The 14,861-nt window shown below is 45.5% G+C and overlaps 3 non-coding genes across 3 annotated transcripts; all 3 read left to right on the top strand.

Annotated features, from left to right (window-relative positions):
• Window positions 1–2,619: 2,619 nt before the first annotated feature.
• trnav-aac (transfer RNA valine (anticodon AAC)) lies at window positions 2,620–2,692 on the top strand. The gene has a single exon. It is a non-coding gene; the product is annotated as a tRNA-Val (tRNA).
• A 3,280-nt stretch (window positions 2,693–5,972) lies between these two features.
• Window positions 5,973–6,045, top strand: trnav-aac (transfer RNA valine (anticodon AAC)). The gene has a single exon. It is a non-coding gene; the product is annotated as a tRNA-Val (tRNA).
• Window positions 6,046–9,325: 3,280 nt separating this feature from the next.
• trnav-aac (transfer RNA valine (anticodon AAC)) lies at window positions 9,326–9,398 on the top strand. Its single transcript has one exon. It is a non-coding gene; the product is annotated as a tRNA-Val (tRNA).
• The last annotated feature ends 5,463 nt before the right edge of the window (window positions 9,399–14,861 follow it).

Genomic DNA, 14,861 nt, shown 5'->3' with positions numbered 1-14,861 from the left:
TAAACGGGGAGGGCGAGTGGAGAAGTGAAGCAGTTGCAGCTCTGGTGAAATTCCTTCTTTGTGAGTCACTCAGCAACCAGAGACGTGAAGGTGACTCAGGCGTGAAAGCTCTTCACATTGAGAACAAAAAGCATTCAAGGGCAGTTAGCACCTCTTCTGGAGTGGGGGTGGGGTGAGGTAATTACCTTTTGACTTCTGTTACTATGTTCAGAAACTGGCTTTTAGATTGAGGTGAACAGAAACTGCGTTTCTAAAAAGCACCACGGAATTTAGCAAAATTTCTTGAGTCGCTTCTCCTCGATTCCCACACAGGTTTCCAACTCAGTTGGTATCCATGTGGCTCATGTCCAGGAGTGAACATCTCAGCAGCAAATTGCACGGTTAAGGTAAAAGGCAAGGAAAGTGGCATCTCGAACTGGCTCCGAGGTCAGAGCATTCTCACAATGTGATCTGTCGTTCTCGGATTGTAATGCTACCTCCGGTTTTAGGGTGGAGAACATTCTTTGGGGCTCTTATTCTGAAAAAAAAACAGACACAGTGACTGAAACTATGCTGCACGGTATGATGTGGATCACGGCCTGCTCAGGTTTGTGCATTTTCCCTGTAGTCCGGTGTGTTTCGTGTTCCGTGTAAACGTGAAAGTCGTCCTGTTTCGAGCAATGGGTGAAATCATTTAGCAAAGCAAGAATGGAAATTCCAGTAATGTCAAGCTGCTCATGGTTGTTTGACCAAATCATAAGCGAACCCTTATTCTCACGCACTCACAGACACATTTGTAGCTGAAAAGAGTCTGAGAAGATAGACTGAGCTTACCATTGATTTTTGTCTGGATTGATGGGCTATCAATATCTGCTGCGAAATTGACATTGTAGCCGGCCACATCCCAGCAGCTGTGCGAGTCCGAGAGGAATCATTGAACCCATTTCATGTGACTTTGCATCTGTTGTTATGCAGGAGCACAATTGGAAATAGAAGAAAATGAGGCGGCGCGGCCGCTGGTAGTGTGGCCGAGAGGTCTCAGGCGCTGGATCCAGGTTCCAGTCTCGAAAGGGGCGTGGGTTCGCATCCCACCACTGCCATTTCTGCTGATCAACTCCAACGCTGCAGCTTGTTAAAATGCTGTTTCGGTGCCCACTGTATATTGATGTCGAAAACAAAAGTAAAATGGGTTTGCTTCCCAGGGAACTAACTGTGGTGTGGGATACTGCCAAATATTTCAAAATGTCTCTACTCTCATGATCGTGTTCGCCTCCCGCTCGGTAAATCGCAAACAGTTCTGCCGTCCCAGGCAAGTTGAGCTTTTTCTGAAACCGAATGGAGACTGTTATTTCATCGTTGTTGTGAAACGAAGTCCTACGGTGACTCTACTCGTTGTTATTTGGGTTTCTAGCTAATGGGAAAATCGTTCCAATGAATTTCGATGTCATACCTTGTTGAATTTCCTTCATTTCCGTCCTGGAAACATCGGAAGGGAAAGGTAATCTAATCGAGACTGTGCTTGGTGAAATTCACTTTTTACGGCCAATTCTTATTATGTTCTTTCTTCCTCTCTTTTCAGCATTGTCTGGAAAGTCATGGTTCAGTAAGGCTGCAGTATGTTTGAAAGAGTCGTTTGGAAATGCCCTGTTGTTAGTTGTGAGATTACCTTATGACTCATGCCCTCGGATTGTATCACATTTAGCATTCATGCATCTCTGTGTCTGAAAATGCATGAGGTATGCCAGTTTTGTTTGTGTTCCGTGTTAAATGCTTTCTGTTTTGCGATTCGCTCAATACATTTCGATTTAACAGGGTTTCTGAGGTAACTTCCAGCAGCAAAAATCCTCAGCTGAGGATCTGGGAAAATTTCACAGAGTATGGTCAGTCGGAGCTAAAGTAAGGAAGTCGTTCGTTTCTGCAGTGTTTCACAATACTACCTTTCCCGTGAGCAGTCGAACAGACGAAATGATTGTACCACAGACTGCGATGGCAAACTCCGCTAAAAAGTAATCCTTTAAAGCCGGTGGAAGCAACGTGACGTTATTGGGGTACACCGTGGAAAAAGATACTTCGGTGGACCTCGTCCATGCTCACCACATAGCCAAAGTTAAACAAGTCCCGTTCCCCAACCTTTAGGCCCCAATCCCTCTGAACGCATCCTATCCAGAAACTCAACCGATTACCTTTGCAATTTTCTGAGTGTAATAGCCTCCTCCACTTCCTCTGGTAGATCACTCCAAACACGCACAACCTTCTTTATGGGAAATGTGCCTCAGGTCCTTTGTCACTTTCAGCCCACTCACATTAAAGCTATGCTGTCGAGTTTTCAACTCACACCAACTTAGGTAAAACACGTAAATACTCAGTTTACCACCCTTCCATAAGGTCATGTCGCAGCTGTTACGCTGCAGGGAAAGTCGTCCCAGCCTATTCCACCTCGCCCTACGGTACAAACATCGACGACATCTTTGTCTATATTTTGTCATCAATTTAACGTGTCTTTTTTTTTACGTTTTCAAGATGTCGATTACGCTGGACAACAACGAGCTATTGGGAACGGACAGCGCGTTGTTAAAAGAAGAACGGATTCAACTTTCAGTGCTGGACGCAACTGTGCCGCAGCACGGGCGGCTGCGGCTTGTTTCTGTAGTGTAGTGGTCATCACGTTCGCCTAACACGCGAAAGGTCCCCAGTTCGAAACTGGGCAGAAACTGTTTTGTTCTTCAACTGCATGGACAAGAGCTGAGCTTTCTTGCACGCTTTCCCATCTGCAAACCTGCCTTTGAATTTGCTTGATCAAATCTGCTCTGGGAGTGAAATGTAATGCAATTCCATTTAATTACAGTGCAAAGCGTTGTTAAGTTTTTCTCCAACCTGGTTCTGATCATATGCCATTCTGTTGGAGAGTGTAGTTACCGCCTTCTGATCCTTCCACGAAAAGCAGTAAAGCATTTGCCTTCCTTGCGCAGGCGGCTCGGTTCAAAGACAGGAAAGAAGCAGATGCTCTGGTGTCACAGCGCACCACGAATTCCTGAACTTGTCTGCCTGTCAAATGTACCCCAAAGCCGTCTCAGAAAGACCTCATTTGGAAGCTGTCAATCGTTATTCAATGTGCGAGAATTGGCACCAGATATCCTGAATCATGTTTTGGAGCAATTCGCACGTTAGTGGCTCATTCAATCAGCAACAGCAATGAAAGAAATTGCACTCTCAGAGGAACCTTTTGACTTGCGCATTCATAGCGTCGCTCGTATTAAGATCCGCCCCGAGATCTAAGTCATGTTGGAACTGAAACGGAGGAATCGACAGAGAGGCTACAGAATGACATCGCATCCGTTTGGTTTTCATTAAATCACTGACCAGCAGGAAAATGTAAACGGGGAGGACGAGTGGAGAAGTGAAGCAGTTGCAGCTCTGGTGAAATTCCTTCTTTGTGAGTCACTCAGCAACCAGAGACGTGAAGGTGACTCAGGCGTGAAAGCTCTTCACATTGAGAACAAAAAGCACTCAAGGGCAGTTAGCACCTCTTCTGGAGTGGGGGTGGGGTGAGGTAATTACCTTTTGACTTCTGTTACTATGTTCAGAAACTGGCTTTTAGATTGAGGTGAACAGAAACTGCATTTCTAAAAAGCACCACGGAATTTAGCAAAATTTCTTGAGTCGCTTCTCCTCGATTCCCACACAGGTTTCCAACTCAGTTGGTATCCATGTGGCTCATGTCCAGGAGTGAACATCTCAGCTGCAAATTGCACGGTTAAGGTAAAAGGCACGGAAAGTGGCATCTCGAACTGGCTCCGAGGTCAGAGCATTCTCACAATGTGATCTGTCGTTCTCGGATTGTAATGCTACCTCCGGTTTTAGGGTGGAGAACATTCTTTGGGGCTCTTATTCTGAAAAAAAAAACAGACACAGTGACTGAAACTATGCTGCACGGTATGATGTGGATCACGGCCTGCTCAGGTTTGTGCATTTTCCCTGTAGTCCGGTGTGTTTCGTGTTCCGTGTAAACGTGAAAGTCGTCCTGTTTCGAGCAATGGGTGAAATCATTTAGCAAAGCAAGAATGGAAATTCCAGTAATGTCAAGCTGCTCATGGTTGTTTGACCAAATCATAAGCGAACCCTTATTCTCACGCACTCACAGACACATTTGTAGCTGAAAAGAGTCTGAGAAGATAGACTGAGCTTACCATTGATTTTTGTCTGGATTGATGGGCTATCAATATCTGCTGCGAAATTGACATTGTAGCCGGCCACATCCCAGCAGCTGTGCGAGTCCGAGAGGAATCATTGAACCCATTTCATGTGACTTTGCATCTGTTGTTATGCAGGAGCACAATTGGAAATAGAAGAAAATGAGGCGGCGCGGCCGCTGGTAGTGTGGCCGAGAGGTCTCAGGCGCTGGATCCAGGTTCCAGTCTCGAAAGGGGCGTGGGTTCGCATCCCACCACTGCCATTTCTGCTGATCAACTCCAACGCTGCAGCTTGTTAAAATGCTGTTTCGGTGCCCACTGTATATTGATGTCGAAAACAAAAGTAAAATGGGTTTGCTTCCCAGGGAACTAACTGTGGTGTGGGATACTGCCAAATATTTCAAAATGTCTCTACTCTCATGATCGTGTTCGCCTCCCGCTCGGTAAATCGCAAACAGTTCTGCCGTCCCAGGCAAGTTGAGCTTTTTCTGAAACCGAATGGAGACTGTTATTTCATCGTTGTTGTGAAACGAAGTCCTACGGTGACTCTACTCGTTGTTATTTGGGTTTCTAGCTAATGGGAAAATCGTTCCAATGAATTTCGATGTCATACCTTGTTGAATTTCCTTCATTTCCGTCCTGGAAACATCGGAAGGGAAAGGTAATCTAATCGAGACTGTGCTTGGTGAAATTCACTTTTTACGGCCAATTCTTATTATGTTCTTTCTTCCTCTCTTTTCAGCATTGTCTGGAAAGTCATGGTTCAGTAAGGCTGCAGTATGTTTGAAAGAGTCGTTTGGAAATGCCCTGTTGTTAGTTGTGAGATTACCTTATGACTCATGCCCTCGGATTGTATCACATTTAGCATTCATGCATCTCTGTGTCTGAAAATGCATGAGGTATGCCAGTTTTGTTTGTGTTCCGTGTTAAATGCTTTCTGTTTTGCGATTCGCTCAATACATTTCGATTTAACAGGGTTTCTGAGGTAACTTCCAGCAGCAAAAATCCTCAGCTGAGGATCTGGGAAAATTTCACAGAGTATGGTCAGTCGGAGCTAAAGTAAGGAAGTCGTTCGTTTCTGCGGTGTTTCACAATACTACCTTTCCCGTGAGCAGTCGAACAGACGAAATGATTGTACCACAGACTGCGATGGCAAACTCCGCTAAAAAGTAATCCTTTAAAGCCGGTGGAAGCAACGTGACGTTATTGGGGTACACCGTGGAAAAAGATACTTCGGTGGACCTCGTCCATGCTCACCACATAGCCAAAGTTAAACAAGTCCCGTTCCCCAACCTTTAGGCCCCAATCCCTCTGAACGCATCCTATCCAGAAACTCAACCGATTACCTTTGCAATTTTCTGAGTGTAATAGCCTCCTCCACTTCCTCTGGTAGATCACTCCAAACACGCACAACCTTCTTTATGGGAAATGTGCCTCAGGTCCTTTGTCACTTTCAGCCCACTCACATTAAAGCTATGCTGTCGAGTTTTCAACTCACACCAACTTAGGTAAAACACGTAAATACTCAGTTTACCACCCTTCCATAAGGTCATGTCGCAGCTGTTACGCTGCAGGGAAAGTCGTCCCAGCCTATTCCACCTCGCCCTACGGTACAAACATCGACGACATCTTTGTCTATATTTTGTCATCAATTTAACGTGTCTTTTTTTTTACGTTTTCAAGATGTCGATTACGCTGGACAACAACGAGCTATTGGGAACGGACAGCGCGTTGTTAAAAGAAGAACGGATTCAACTTTCAGTGCTGGACGCAACTGTGCCGCAGCACGGGCGGCTGCGGCTTGTTTCTGTAGTGTAGTGGTCATCACGTTCGCCTAACACGCGAAAGGTCCCCAGTTCGAAACTGGGCAGAAACTGTTTTGTTCTTCAACTGCATGGACAAGAGCTGAGCTTTCTTGCACGCTTTCCCATCTGCAAACCTGCCTTTGAATTTGCTTGATCAAATCTGCTCTGGGAGTGAAATGTAATGCAATTCCATTTAATTACAGTGCAAAGCGTTGTTAAGTTTTTCTCCAACCTGGTTCTGATCATATGCCATTCTGTTGGAGAGTGTAGTTACCGCCTTCTGATCCTTCCACGAAAAGCAGTAAAGCATTTGCCTTCCTTGCGCAGGCGGCTCGGTTCAAAGACAGGAAAGAAGCAGATGCTCTGGTGTCACAGCGCACCACGAATTTCTGAACTTGTCTGCCTGTCAAATGTACCCCAAAGCCGTCTCAGAAAGACCTCATTTGGAAGCTGTCAATCGTTATTCAATGTGCGAGAATTGGCACCAGATATCCTGAATCATGTTTTGGAGCAATTCGCACGTTAGTGGCTCATTCAATCAGCAACAGCAATGAAAGAAATTGCACTCTCAGAGGAACCTTTTGACTTGCGCATTCATAGCGTCGCTCGTATTAAGATCCGCCCCGAGATCTAAGTCATGTTGGAACTGAAACGGAGGAATCGACAGAGAGGCTACAGAATGACATCGCATCCGTTTGGTTTTCATTAAATCACTGACCAGCAGGAAAATGTAAACGGGGAGGACGAGTGGAGAAGTGAAGCAGTTGCAGCTCTGGTGAAATTCCTTCTTTGTGAGTCACTCAGCAACCAGAGACGTGAAGGTGACTCAGGCGTGAAAGCTCTTCACATTGAGAACAAAAAGCACTCAAGGGCAGTTAGCACCTCTTCTGGAGTGGGGGTGGGGTGAGGTAATTACCTTTTGACTTCTGTTACTATGTTCAGAAACTGGCTTTTAGATTGAGGTGAACAGAAACTGCATTTCTAAAAAGCACCACGGAATTTAGCAAAATTTCTTGAGTCGCTTCTCCTCGATTCCCACACAGGTTTCCAACTCAGTTGGTATCCATGTGGCTCATGTCCAGGAGTGAACATCTCAGCTGCAAATTGCACGGTTAAGGTAAAAGGCACGGAAAGTGGCATCTCGAACTGGCTCCGAGGTCAGAGCATTCTCACAATGTGATCTGTCGTTCTCGGATTGTAATGCTACCTCCGGTTTTAGGGTGGAGAACATTCTTTGGGGCTCTTATTCTGAAAAAAAAAACAGACACAGTGACTGAAACTATGCTGCACGGTATGATGTGGATCACGGCCTGCTCAGGTTTGTGCATTTTCCCTGTAGTCCGGTGTGTTTCGTGTTCCGTGTAAACGTGAAAGTCGTCCTGTTTCGAGCAATGGGTGAAATCATTTAGCAAAGCAAGAATGGAAATTCCAGTAATGTCAAGCTGCTCATGGTTGTTTGACCAAATCATAAGCGAACCCTTATTCTCACGCACTCACAGACACATTTGTAGCTGAAAAGAGTCTGAGAAGATAGACTGAGCTTACCATTGATTTTTGTCTGGATTGATGGGCTATCAATATCTGCTGCGAAATTGACATTGTAGCCGGCCACATCCCAGCAGCTGTGCGAGTCCGAGAGGAATCATTGAACCCATTTCATGTGACTTTGCATCTGTTGTTATGCAGGAGCACAATTGGAAATAGAAGAAAATGAGGCGGCGCGGCCGCTGGTAGTGTGGCCGAGAGGTCTCAGGCGCTGGATCCAGGTTCCAGTCTCGAAAGGGGCGTGGGTTCGCATCCCACCACTGCCATTTCTGCTGATCAACTCCAACGCTGCAGCTTGTTAAAATGCTGTTTCGGTGCCCACTGTATATTGATGTCGAAAACAAAAGTAAAATGGGTTTGCTTCCCAGGGAACTAACTGTGGTGTGGGATACTGCCAAATATTTCAAAATGTCTCTACTCTCATGATCGTGTTCGCCTCCCGCTCGGTAAATCGCAAACAGTTCTGCCGTCCCAGGCAAGTTGAGCTTTTTCTGAAACCGAATGGAGACTGTTATTTCATCGTTGTTGTGAAACGAAGTCCTACGGTGACTCTACTCGTTGTTATTTGGGTTTCTAGCTAATGGGAAAATCGTTCCAATGAATTTCGATGTCATACCTTGTTGAATTTCCTTCATTTCCGTCCTGGAAACATCGGAAGGGAAAGGTAATCTAATCGAGACTGTGCTTGGTGAAATTCACTTTTTACGGCCAATTCTTATTATGTTCTTTCTTCCTCTCTTTTCAGCATTGTCTGGAAAGTCATGGTTCAGTAAGGCTGCAGTATGTTTGAAAGAGTCGTTTGGAAATGCCCTGTTGTTAGTTGTGAGATTACCTTATGACTCATGCCCTCGGATTGTATCACATTTAGCATTCATGCATCTCTGTGTCTGAAAATGCATGAGGTATGCCAGTTTTGTTTGTGTTCCGTGTTAAATGCTTTCTGTTTTGCGATTCGCTCAATACATTTCGATTTAACAGGGTTTCTGAGGTAACTTCCAGCAGCAAAAATCCTCAGCTGAGGATCTGGGAAAATTTCACAGAGTATGGTCAGTCGGAGCTAAAGTAAGGAAGTCGTTCGTTTCTGCGGTGTTTCACAATACTACCTTTCCCGTGAGCAGTCGAACAGACGAAATGATTGTACCACAGACTGCGATGGCAAACTCCGCTAAAAAGTAATCCTTTAAAGCCGGTGGAAGCAACGTGACGTTATTGGGGTACACCGTGGAAAAAGATACTTCGGTGGACCTCGTCCATGCTCACCACATAGCCAAAGTTAAACAAGTCCCGTTCCCCAACCTTTAGGCCCCAATCCCTCTGAACGCATCCTATCCAGAAACTCAACCGATTACCTTTGCAATTTTCTGAGTGTAATAGCCTCCTCCACTTCCTCTGGTAGATCACTCCAAACACGCACAACCTTCTTTATGGGAAATGTGCCTCAGGTCCTTTGTCACTTTCAGCCCACTCACATTAAAGCTATGCTGTCGAGTTTTCAACTCACACCAACTTAGGTAAAACACGTAAATACTCAGTTTACCACCCTTCCATAAGGTCATGTCGCAGCTGTTACGCTGCAGGGAAAGTCGTCCCAGCCTATTCCACCTCGCCCTACGGTACAAACATCGACGACATCTTTGTCTATATTTTGTCATCAATTTAACGTGTCTTTTTTTTTACGTTTTCAAGATGTCGATTACGCTGGACAACAACGAGCTATTGGGAACGGACAGCGCGTTGTAAAAAGAAGAACGGATTCAACTTTCAGTGCTGGACGCAACTGTGCCGCAGCACGGCCGGCTGCGGCTTGTTTCTGTAGTGTAGTGGTCATCACGTTCGCCTAACACGCGAAAGGTCCCCAGTTCGAAACTGGGCAGAAACTGTTTTGTTCTTCAACTGCATGGACAAGAGCTGAGCTTTCTTGCACGCTTTCCCATCTGCAAACCTGCCTTTGAATTTGCTTGATCAAATCTGCTCTGGGAGTGAAATGTAATGCAATTCCATTTAATTACAGTGCAAAGCGTTGTTAAGTTTTTCTCCAACCTGGTTCTGATCATATGCCATTCTGTTGGAGAGTGCAGTTACCGCCTTCTGATCCTTCCACGAAAAGCAGTAGCGCATTTGCCTTCCTTGCGCAGGCGGCTCGGTTCAAAGACAGGAAAGAAGCAGATGCTCTGGTGTCACAGCGCACCACGAATTTCTGAACTTGTCTGCCTGTCAAATGTACCCCAAAGCCGTCTCAGAAAGACCTCATTTGGAAGCTGTCAATCGTTATTCAATGTGCGAGAATTGGCACCAGATATCCTGAATCATGTTTTGGAGCAATTCGCACGTTAGTGGCTCATTCAATCAGCAACAGCAATGAAAGAAATTGCACTCTCAGAGGAACCTTTCGACTTGCGCATTCATAGCGTCGCTAGTATTAAGATCCGCCCCGAGATCTAAGTCATGTTGGAACTGAAACGGAGGAATCGACAGAGAGGCTACAGAATGACATCGCATCCATTTGGTTTTCTTTAAATCACTGACCATCAGGAAAATGTAAACGGGGAGGGCGAGTGGAGAAGTGAAGCAGTTGCAGCTCTGGTGAAATTCCTTCTTTGTGAGTCACTCAGCAACCAGAGACGTGAAGGTGACTCAGGCGTGAAAGCTCTTCACATTGAGAACAAAAAGCATTCAAGGGCAGTTAGCACCTCTTCTGGAGTGGGGGTGGGGTGAGGTAATTACCTTTTGACTTCTGTTACTATGTTCAGAAACTGGCTTTTAGATTGAGGTGAACAGAAACTGCGTTTCTAAAAAGCACCACGGAATTTAGCAAAATTTCTTGAGTCGCTTCTCCTCGATTCCCACACAGGTTTCCAACTCAGTTGGTATCCATGTGGCTCATGTCCAGGAGTGAACATCTCAGCAGCAAATTGCACGGTTAAGGTAAAAGGCAAGGAAAGTGGCATCTCGAACTGGCTCCGAGGTCAGAGCATTCTCACAATGTGATCTGTCGTTCTCGGATTGTAATGCTACCTCCGGTTTTAGGGTGGAGAACATTCTTTGGGGCTCTTATTCTGAAAAAAAAAAACAGACACAGTGACTGAAACTATGCTGCACGGTATGATGTGGATCACGGCCTGCTCAGGTTTGTGCATTTTCCCTGTAGTCCGGTGTGTTTCGTGTTCCGTGTAAACGTGAAAGTCGTCCTGTTTCGAGCAATGGGTGAAATCATTTAGCAAAGCAAGAATGGAAATTCCAGTAATGTCAAGCTGCTCATGGTTGTTTGACCAAATCATAAGCGAACCCTTATTCTCACGCACTCACAGACACATTTGTAGCTGAAAAGAGTCTGAGAAGATAGACTGAGCTTACCATTGATTTTTGTCTGGATTGATGGGCTATCAATATCTGCTGCGAAATTGACATTGTAGCCGGCCACATCCCAGCAGCTGTGCGAGTCCGAGAGGAATCATTGAACCCATTTCATGTGACTTTGCATCTGTTGTTATGCAGGAGCACAATTGGAAATAGAAGAAAATGAGGCGGCGCGGCCGCTGGTAGTGTGGCCGAGAGGTCTCAGGCGCTGGATCCAGGTTCCAGTCTCGAAAGGGGCGTGGGTTCGCATCCCACCACTGCCATTTCTGCTGATCAACTCCAACGCTGCAGCTTGTTAAAATGCTGTTTCGGTGCCCACTGTATATTGATGTCGAAAACAAAAGTAAAATGGGTTTGCTTCCCAGGGAACTAACTGTGGTGTGGGATACTGCCAAATATTTCAAAATGTCTCTACTCTCATGATCGTGTTCGCCTCCCGCTCGGTAAATCGCAAACAGTTCTGCCGTCCCAGGCAAGTTGAGCTTTTTCTGAAACCGAATGGAGACTGTTATTTCATCGTTGTTGTGAAACGAAGTCCTACGGTGACTCTACTCGTTGTTATTTGGGTTTCTAGCTAATGGGAAAATCGTTCCAATGAATTTCGATGTCATACCTTGTTGAATTTCCTTCATTTCCGTCCTGGAAACATCGGAAGGGAAAGGTAATCTAATCGAGACTGTGCTTGGTGAAATTCACTTTTTACGGCCAATTCTTATTATGTTCTTTCTTCCTCTCTTTTCAGCATTGTCTGGAAAGTCATGGTTCAGTAAGGCTGCAGTATGTTTGAAAGAGTCGTTTGGAAATGCCCTGTTGTTAGTTGTGAGATTACCTTATGACTCATGCCCTCGGATTGTATCACATTTAGCATTCATGCATCTCTGTGTCTGAAAATGCATGAGGTATGCCAGTTTTGTTTGTGTTCCGTGTTAAATGCTTTCTGTTTTGCGATTCGCTCAATACATTTCGATTTAACAGGGTTTCTGAGGTAACTTCCAGCAGCAAAAATCCTCAGCTGAGGATCTGGGAAAATTTCACAGAGTATGGTCAGTCGGAGCTAAAGTAAGGAAGTCGTTCGTTTCTGCAGTGTTTCACAATACTACCTTTCCCGTGAGCAGTCGAACAGACGAAATGATTGTACCACAGACTGCGATGGCAAACTCCGCTAAAAAGTAATCCTTTAAAGCCGGTGGAAGCAACGTGACGTTATTGGGGTACACCGTGGAAAAAGATACTTCGGTGGACCTCGTCCATGCTCACCACATAGCCAAAGTTAAACAAGTCCCGTTCCCCAACCTTTAGGCCCCAATCCCTCTGAACGCATCCTATCCAGAAACTCAACCGATTACCTTTGCAATTTTCTGAGTGTAATAGCCTCCTCCACTTCCTCTGGTAGATCACTCCAAACACGCACAACCTTCTTTATGGGAAATGTGCCTCAGGTCCTTTGTCACTTTCAGCCCACTCACATTAAAGCTATGCTGTCGAGTTTTCAACTCACACCAACTTAGGTAAAACACGTAAATACTCAGTTTACCACCCTTCCATAAGGTCATGTCGCAGCTGTTACGCTGCAGGGAAAGTCGTCCCAGCCTATTCCACCTCGCCCTACGGTACAAACATCGACGACATCTTTGTCTATATTTTGTCATCAATTTAACGTGTCTTTTTTTTTACGTTTTCAAGATGTCGATTACGCTGGACAACAACGAGCTATTGGGAACGGACAGCGCGTTGTAAAAAGAAGAACGGATTCAACTTTCAGTGCTGGACGCAACTGTGCCGCAGCACGGCCGGCTGCGGCTTGTTTCTGTAGTGTAGTGGTCATCACGTTCGCCTAACACGCGAAAGGTCCCCATTTCGAAACTGAGCAGAAACTGTTTTGTTCTTCAACTGCATGGACAAGAGCTGAGCTTTCTTGCACGCTTTCCCATCTGCAAACCTGCCTTTGAATTTGCTTGATCAAATCTGCTCTGGGAGTGAAATGTAATGCAATTCCATTTAATTACAGTGCAAAGCGTTGTTAAGTTTTTCTCCAACCTGGTTCTGATCATATGCCATTCTGTTGGAGAGTGTAGTTACCGCCTTCTGATCCTTCCTCGAAAAGCAGTAAAGCATTTGCCTTCCTTGCGCAGGCGGCTCGGTTCAAAGACAGGAAAGAAGCAGATGCTCTGGTGTCACAGCGCACCACGAATTCCTGAACTTGTCTGCCTGTCAAATGTACCCCAAAGCCGTCTCAGAAAGACCTCATTTGGAAGCTGTCAATCGTTATTCAATGTGCGAGAATTGGCACCAGATATCCTGAATCATGTTTTGGAGCAATTCGCACGTTAGTGGCTCATTCAATCAGCAACAGCAATGAAAGAAATTGCACTCTCAGAGGAACCTTTCGACTTGCGCATTCATAGCGTCGCTCGTATTAAGATCCGCCCCGAGATCTAAGTCATATTGGAACTGAAACGGAGGAATCGACAGAGCGGCTACAGAATGACATCGCATCCGTTTGGTTTTCATTAAATCACTGACCAGCAGGAAAATGTAAACGGGGAGGACGAGTGGAGAAGTGAAGCAGTTGCAGCTCTGGTGAAATTCCTTCTTTGTGAGTCACTCAGCAACCAGAGACGTGAAGGTGACTCAGGCGTGAAAGCTCTTCACATTGAGAACAAAAAGCACTCAAGGGCAGTTAGCACCTCTTCTGGAGTGGGGGTGGGGTGAGGTAATTACCTTTTGACTTCTGTTACTATGTTCAGAAACTGGCTTTTAGATTGAGGTGAACAGAAACTGCGTTTCTAAAAAGCACCACGGAATTTAGCAAAATTTCTTGAGTCGCTTCTCCTCGATTCCCACACAGGTTTCCAACTCAGTTGGTATCCATGTGGCTCATGTCCAGGAGTGAACATCTCAGCAGCAAATTGCACGGTTAAGGTAAAAGGCAAGGAAAGTGGCATCTCGAACTGGCTCCGAGGTCAGAGCATTCTCACAATGTGATCTGTCGTTCTCGGATTGTAATGCTACCTCCGGTTTTAGGGTGGAGAACATTCTTTGGGGCTCTTATTCTGAAAAAAAAAACAGACACAGTGACTGAAACTATGCTGCACGGTATGATGTGGATCACGGCCTGCTCAGGTTTGTGCATTTTCCCTGTAGTCCGGTGTGTTTCGTGTTCCGTGTAAACGTGAAAGTCGTCCTGTTTCGAGCAATGGGTGAAATCATTTAGCAAAGCAAGAATGGAAATTCCAGTAATGTCAAGCTGCTCATGGTTGTTTGACCAAATCATAAGCGAACCCTTATTCTCACGCACTCACAGACATATTTGTAGCTGAAAAGAGTCTGAGAAGATAGACTGAGCTTACCATTGATTTTTGTCTGGATTGATGGGCTATCAATATCTGCTGCGAAATTGACATTGTAGCCGGCCACATCCCAGCAGCTGTGCGAGTCCGAGAGGAATCATTGAACCCATTTCATGTGACTTTGCATCTGTTGTTATGCAGGAGCACAATTGGAAATAGAAGAAAATGAGGCGGCGCGGCCGCTGGTAGTGTGGCCGAGAGGTCTAAGGCGCTGGATCCAGGTTCCAGTCTCGAAAGGGGCGTGGGTTCGCATCCCACCACTGCCATTTCTGCTGATCAACTCCAACGCTGCAGCTTGTTAAAATGCTGTTTCGGTGCCCACTGTATATTGATGTCGAAAACAAAAGTAAAATGGGTTTGCTTCCCAGGGAACTAACTGTGGTGTGGGATACTGCCAAATATTTCAAAATGTCTCTACTCTCATGATCGTGTTCGCCTCCCGCTCGGTAAATCGCAAACAGTTCTGCCGTCCCAGGCAAGTTGAGCTTTTTCTGAAACCGAATGGAGACTGTTATTTCATCGTTGTTGTGAAACGAAGTCCTACGGTGACTCTACTCGTTGTTATTTGGGTTTCTAGCTAATGGGAAAATCGTTCCAATGAATTTCGATGTCATACCTTGTTGAATTTCCTTCAT

Source organism: Chiloscyllium plagiosum, unplaced genomic scaffold, assembly GCF_037043375.1.
Source record: "Chiloscyllium plagiosum isolate Xiang-an unplaced genomic scaffold, Cpla_swu_hap1 HiC_scaffold_21, whole genome shotgun sequence".
Classification (NCBI taxonomy): domain Eukaryota; kingdom Metazoa; phylum Chordata; class Chondrichthyes; order Orectolobiformes; family Hemiscylliidae; genus Chiloscyllium; species Chiloscyllium plagiosum.
The sequence above is the reverse complement of the archived record's forward strand: the minus strand, read 5'-3'. Positions and strand labels throughout refer to the sequence as shown.